The sequence below is a fragment of the Bos grunniens genome, chromosome 3, assembly GCF_055505025.1.
Source record: "Bos grunniens cultivar Pamir isolate PY7600 chromosome 3, Bosgru_T2T1.0, whole genome shotgun sequence".
Lineage (NCBI taxonomy): Eukaryota > Metazoa > Chordata > Mammalia > Artiodactyla > Bovidae > Bos > Bos grunniens.
The window spans coordinates 61,379,967-61,386,733 of record NC_141167.1 but is presented as its reverse complement, the minus strand read 5'-3'; the positions used below and the strand labels follow the sequence as shown (position 1 = coordinate 61,386,733).

Genomic DNA, 6,767 nt, shown 5'->3' with positions numbered 1-6,767 from the left:
CTGCCCAAGCTCCACCATTTAGGGCAAGAAAGCTTCAGCTGTATCTCCCAGATGCTCAGGAACAGTTCCACTCATGTTCTACTACTCTCTGCTCCTCACCAACTCATCCTGACCCTGTATTGGGCATTAGTGTCCTTTATGAGACTATACCTTCTTTGGGTGAAGCCCTTCCCTAGTGGTGACAAGGTGCACAGAGGTCTTTTGGTAGACTGGATAAGAGAGGGACCCTCTTGCCAGTTCTGTGCTAGGCTTTGTCACCAGAGCCCAAAGTAATACTTCTTAAATCTGAAATCTTCAAATCATTTGCAAAAATGATTCCTCGGTTTCTCGCTCTAAGTTCTTTTCCCAACGTCTTAAAACCCTTCAAAGTCTCTGTGGGAGGGGAGGGCATGCAGGCACCATATCACTCCCTCCATTTCTTTTGACAGTCTCTCAAGGCCTTTGGCACTAAATTTCTCCTTCCTTCTTTATTCAGAAACATATGCTCCAAGAACAGCAGTGTATACAAACAGATGACTGGAGTTGTCGGCAAGTCCGTCCGGTTTATAACCAATTCGGTTCTCCAGCCCACTTTGGTCTCAGGTGGCCCACCAAAGACCTTATCCTCTTTCTTAGATCCCTATCAAACAGACAGAGACTTCTAGTTGAAGAGGCATCTTGTCTACTCCATCTTGTCTACTTCTGTTCCTTTGCTGATTCATTAGAAGGTGGAACAGTTGTGCATGGATAGAAGAATCACACATTTCTGCAGCTGAGGCCACCCTGGCCCTGAGTCACAGATGCCTGGCTTTGCTGCAGATCTAGTGCCCCCAGATCCTTAGCCTGTGAAGCTCTAGAGATTTCTGTTGCATTGGTACTGATGTATGAACATCTACAATAAAAGTTAACACAATAACAATGGGACAACACAAAGTTAACAGTTTAATTTTATTTCTGATTTCTCAGAAATCTTCCTTAAGGTGGTGTGAAAGTTGTTAATACTCTGTTGGTTTTTAAAATTCTGGTAAGGTTTATAAGAGGGGGGGCTTTCCAGGTAGCGCTGGTGGTAAAGAACCCATCTGCCAATGCAGGAGACTTAAGAGATGCTGGTTCGATCCCTGAGTCAAGACTATCCCTTGGAGGAGGGAGGGCATGGCAACCCCCTCCAGGATTCTTGACTGGAGAATCCCCATGGAGAGAGGAGCCTGGTAGGCCATAGTCCATAGGGGCACAGAGTCAGAAACGACTGAGGCGACTTAGCATGCAAGCAAGGTGTATAAGGACCCATGGCATTAGGCCCATTTAAAAACTCTTGCCCCTTCCTGGGTTTGGAAGAATAATAGTGTAAAGTGTAATAAAGCAATAATTGTTTAAATGTAAAATGCATTATGTGTGCTTAGTTACTCAGTTGTGTCTGACTCTGTGTAATCCCATGGCTGTAGCCTGCCAGGCTTCTCTGTCCATGGGGATTCTTCAGGCAAGAATACTGGAGTGGGCTGCCATGCCTTCCTCCAGAGGATCTTCCAAACCCAGGGATCGAACCCAGGTCTCCTGCATTGCAGGTGGATTCTTTGAGCCACCAGGGAAGCCCAAAATGCAATATAATGATTAACAAAAAGGTAATAAAGAATTCCTTCTTACCTTCATGACCCTAATCTTGTGTTTCTGAAACTGATGTTTCTAGTCTAGTTCTGGATGAAGTCCAACATCTTTCTGAACCGTATTCCTAACTTCAGGGTGACATCCACCTTAGACACTTAAATGTTCTTTTCTGCACTCTAAAATCTAGTTTTCACAAGGGCAGGATCAACAAACTCACTCTCAAGTGCCAATCGTGGATGTGACAAGGCTTGACCTGTGTTTCCCAGAGAAATTCTAGAGGACAGGCATTAGTCAAAAACTCCAGGCTGCAGTGCCTGTTCTGCCACTCTATGAGATGTGAATCCAGCAGCAAACTCTGAGGCCAGTTTCTCTTTCTTAAAAATAGCAACGATATTACCAATTTCACCAGAGATTTTAGATGGAACAGGGAATTTTAGATGGAAGAAATGAAAGAATAAAACTGGAAATGCTCTTATTAGTACAGTGTTTGGTACATAGCAGGTGCTCTATTTTGTTAATTTTTAACAAGATTAAAAATCTGGTTAATTCACTCTAAAGAGAACAAGACCTTAAACCAGAGAAAATGGCTTTTAACTGTGGAATTTCATACTGTTTGGGAAGCATTTGCTGGGTCTTTTTTTGGGGGGGGGGGCTTCCTTAAATTACATTTTAGAGGAAGACGTCAACTCTGTTCTTTTTTATTTATTTTTTCTTTCTATAAGGAGAACAATACACGTGTGTCCATCTCCACCATGGTCTGACATGAACCTGTTTAAGCCTGGATATGACAAGGGCAGGGACCACAAAAGAGCTTTCAATAAAGTCTAAAGGCTGTCACGTACGGAGGCGTCTCTTTCTAGTTACATAAAGTTCATTTCATATGAGGACACGATTCTCTCCCCGTTCCAGAGACACTAATCTGTAAAATTGTAAACAGTGAGCCTGAAACAGCTTTGCATTTCTTTAATCATCCTATATAGATCTCTATGTTAAAACGGTTTCCTAAATCTACATTTTCCAACTGCTGTGGTTCAATCTTTGCGGAGGAAAGGATAACTCTGCCATCCCAAACTGTCCCTCCCTTACTTGTTATCTACTAAAGCACCTACATGATGGGATCCCCGTTGATTTTATTTTCTAACTTCAAGCGGGCCTTGAAAGCTGGCCCTTTTATTCTTTGCGCCACAGAGATGCTTGGATAAAAGATGCGGAGCCCCTTGCAGGGTTCCAGACGGCCCGCTGGCTTTGGTGGTGAGGCGTCAGTGGTGAGCTCAGCCGCAGGACTGGCGCCCCGGGTCCCGCAGGGAGCAGGAGCGGGCACGAAGGCAGGGTTCCTGGCCGGCGCCCTTTGGCATCTCCTTAGGAGGGGACACCGCCCAGGCGCCCGCGTTGCTAGGTCCTCTGTTTGCCGGGTTCTAAAGCTGCCCCGAGCGGGACCAAGGCAAACCCGGAGGGGGACCGGAAAAGTCTAGGACCGTCCCCACTGCCCTGCCGGGAAAAGCGGCCTCTCCCCCGGTTGGCCCCTCCGGCCCCCAAGCCCTCCGGGCGCGGGGCGGGGCGCGGAGGAGCCCCCTTCGGCCGTGGGTCCTCCCAACCGTCGCCGACCCGGCGCCCTCGCTCCCGCTCCGCCGCGCACGGCGCGCACCCCCGGTCGCCTCCCGCTAATGGTCTGGCCCGTCGGTAGCCGCCACCCCTTCGGCAGCGCCAGCTGCTCCAGCTGCTCCGGGTCTAGCGCCGGCGCCCGGAGCTGTGGCTGCCGCGGGCGGTGGGCTGGTGGAGGGGAGAACCGGACCATCAACGCAGGCTGCTCGGCCAGGGCGGCCGCGGAGGGAAGCCAAGGAGCGCGGGAAACGCGCAGGGACCGCCCGCAGCCCGGAGGCGAGGACCCAGGGGCTGGGCTTTCCTCACCCCGGGTGAGTACCTGCTGCCCCAATCCTCCCCGACCCCCTTTCCCTGTGCCCACGCCCGCGAGGTGTGGGCCGCCGCCCGGACGGTCACTTGCCCGGGATCACTGACCCCTGCGGGAGCAGCGGCACGGGGAGCTGTTACTGTTGGTGCTAATGATTCAGCACCATTCGTGCCCTGAGAGATCTGGGCAGAATCGGGGAAGTGGGGTGGGGGGACGAGATCAGTTGCTGGGCTTTCGCCTGCGCTTCCAGGTTCCAGATGAACGACCCCGGCGGGCGAGGTCGGGTGGGGTGAGCCAGGAGGCTCCCTGATGGCTTGCTCTATAATTCCGTCCTTTCGCCACATCACGGTACAAACCTTCGTGAATGTGCGGTGCAACCTTCAGTGTGTCAGATGAGTGGGTTTTTCGCACAGGCGAGTGGTCTAGGGCCCTTCTCTATACCAGCCAGTTTCTCTACTTCCTTCCTTTGGATGCCTAATTCGTGCCCCTCTCCGCACAATTTTACATCGTGTTGCATCCCTCCGCTAAGAGGCTGTATCCAACTTGTCTTGTATTCAGAGTGGGTTTGACTGGTCTTGGCATAGTAGGAAAAGATTTAAGGGGATTAAGAAATAATACTTTTAGAGTTTAGCCACTTCATATACATACAATTTCATTAAATCGTAACTCAAAACCAAATGTGGTAAGTGAAGAGCGGGAAGTTAAATCGTATGCTCAAGGTTACAGACTAGGAATTTGGATACAAGTGTGCCTGGTCCCCAAACCCACGAATCTTCCACTGCATTAAGGAGTTGTGTATCCAAATGTGTCCAAGTTGTGTGTACATATATATAATTTATTACATATTAAACATAGAATTAAGTTTCATAGAAGTAATCTCAAGTAACAGCAATAACCTGTAAACTTCCTGTATATGGAATTATTGTTCTTTTAGTATAAAAGAAGGAGCATGCTTTGAATTGCATGAAAAAATACTATTTTCTTAGAAAGCATATGCCAAAAAATAATATCTGAACAACACTGCATAGGAGAGCTAGTTTATAACAGAAGATGTTCAACACATTTTTAGCAGTGATATATGGTAAATGCTTAAGTGTTGGAGAAATCTTTTAGGAACGTAAAGGCAATCTGTATTTTTTTTTTTTTTCACGTTAGGGAAACATTTGCAATAAGAACAGTTATTTAGTACATGGCATGTGTGACTGAATGGTTTTTGTAGGGTGTGTTACCCATGATAGGGTGACAGATAAACCCAGGCTGATAATACAATTTGATTCATTACAACTCTGTGATTTGGCATAGCAGGTGATGGCTCCATTTTACAGATGAAGGAACTGAAATACAGAGAAGTTTCAAGATTACACAGCTAGTGGTGGAATCTGGACAACATTGACTCTTACACAAAATACGTGTGTTGTAGCAAAGTGTAATTCTGTTTAATGGGAAATTGTATTGATTTGTTTTTGCCCTGCCCTTCAGAGTCAACAATTGTATTGACCTTGTATGCTCTTTCTGTGAAAATAATGGACACTAGGTTTTTTCTTTGTTCTTTGCTTGGCCATTTGATTTGCTTTCATTTATGATTTATATATTTTCTCTTAAGACATGCAACTCTCGCTGATGTCTCAGGAGGCAGGTTGCTATAGTACACATGCTCATTATCTCCGACTACTAGAATAATATGTGATGTCTGATAGGAACATAGTCATTGTAGGCCATCATTTCTAAAGTATTGAACCATATGCACGGGAGAATTCTTTTTTAAGTTAATGAGGATATTGATAGACTAAAGCCATAAAATGGAGGCACAGATTTACATTTGTTATTTAGACAAGACTATTAAGACAAGTAAGGTCCTGAGATGAGTCTTAATTTTGATTTCTAGAAGGTCATTTCTTTTTTTTTCTTTATGACTTCAGTGAGGCCTTTTGCAGTCCAATCTGTTTAATCCCAAAGGGAAAGCAGAATTGGTATGAATGAATAAGCAAAATTCAATCCCACTGCTATTAAAAAAAAAGGAAACTGCATGTTCTAGTGCTGGAGGGTCAGCAGGAACGTTTTAAAACAGACATAGCACATTTTATTTAGATATTCATCACGACTATAAATATAATACCAACTTGGCCTTAGGAATGTTTCTGTCTCTCTCTACCCTTCATTCTCTCGCTCAGTGTATGTATGTATGACTACTGTCTGCAGACCATCTAAATTCTAAAAGTCTAGATGGGGAAACTGAAAGTTTAGCTGGAGAAATAGTTACCTACATATTAGTAATTAACCAAATAGATTAATACTGGCTTAATACCAGGAAAAGGTAAGGCAGATTTAAGTGCCACATCAATACTTTAAGAAGCAGAAATAGTGATGACTAGGGTCATAAGAAGATCAGGAAAGTTTTCATGGATGGAAGTGAATGAAATCACTCTGAGATGGGAAGGCTTTCAGTAGGTAAAGAGAAAGCAGATGAAGTAGTTCAGCTGAGAAGTGGTCATGTACTTTTGGATACCTGGTGACAGATTATGAAGGACTTTGCATATCAGGCAGTGAAATCTACTGGTTATCAGGTAATCTAGGGAACTAGCTTAGGTCCTAAGCAAGCCAAATTTCTCTTTGGTTGGTTTTGCTCACATTCTCCATATTTCATGTTCCAAGTGCTCTTCCAGAAAATGTTACTTTTCAGGGTACTGCTATTTAAAGCACTAAAAACCCATAAAATTTTCTATGCAAGTAAGATTTTTCCTCTTCCAAGGAGGTTTGCCTTTTAAAAGATTTCCCTCTTCCATTATAGTCTTTATTTTAAATTTTATAACATTACTTTTCACTTAATTGCAGTTTGACCGTGAATATTTCAAATGTCTACATAATTTTCCATTAGGTAGATGTGCCATAAATTTCTAGTCATTCCTCACTGTCACTTTTTTTTGATGATAATAAATAACACTGTGATGAGTATCTTTGTTCATAAGCTCTTTGATACATTTTAGAAATTAGTTCCTTAGTCTCAGAAATAAAATTTCTGGGTTAAAAGGTATGAGTTCTTAGTTTGATTTTTTTGAAAAAAAAATTGAGGTATAAATGACATAACATTATATTAGTTTTGGGTATACAATGTAATGATACAGTATTTGTGTATTTTGCAAAATGATCCCCACAATAAGTCTAGTTAACATCCATCACCACACATTGTTGTAGATTTTTTATGATGCTTAATTTGACTAATTTCTTCTTCTTCTTTATGTACGTATTTTTAATTGGAGGATAATTGCTTTACAATGTT

General features: G+C 43.8%; 1 protein-coding gene across 11 annotated transcripts in view; it reads left to right on the top strand.

The window, feature by feature from the left end:
• Positions 1-3,296: 3,296 nt before the first annotated feature.
• Positions 3,297-6,767, top strand: part of TTLL7 (tubulin tyrosine ligase like 7) — a 147,924-nt gene continuing 144,453 nt past the window's right edge. For all 11 annotated transcript variants that reach the window (XR_015160339.1, XR_015160341.1, XR_015160343.1 and 8 more), the window contains exon 1: positions 3,297-3,494. The gene's annotated coding sequence lies outside the window, so the exon portion shown is untranslated. The remainder of the gene's footprint in view (positions 3,495-6,767) is intronic.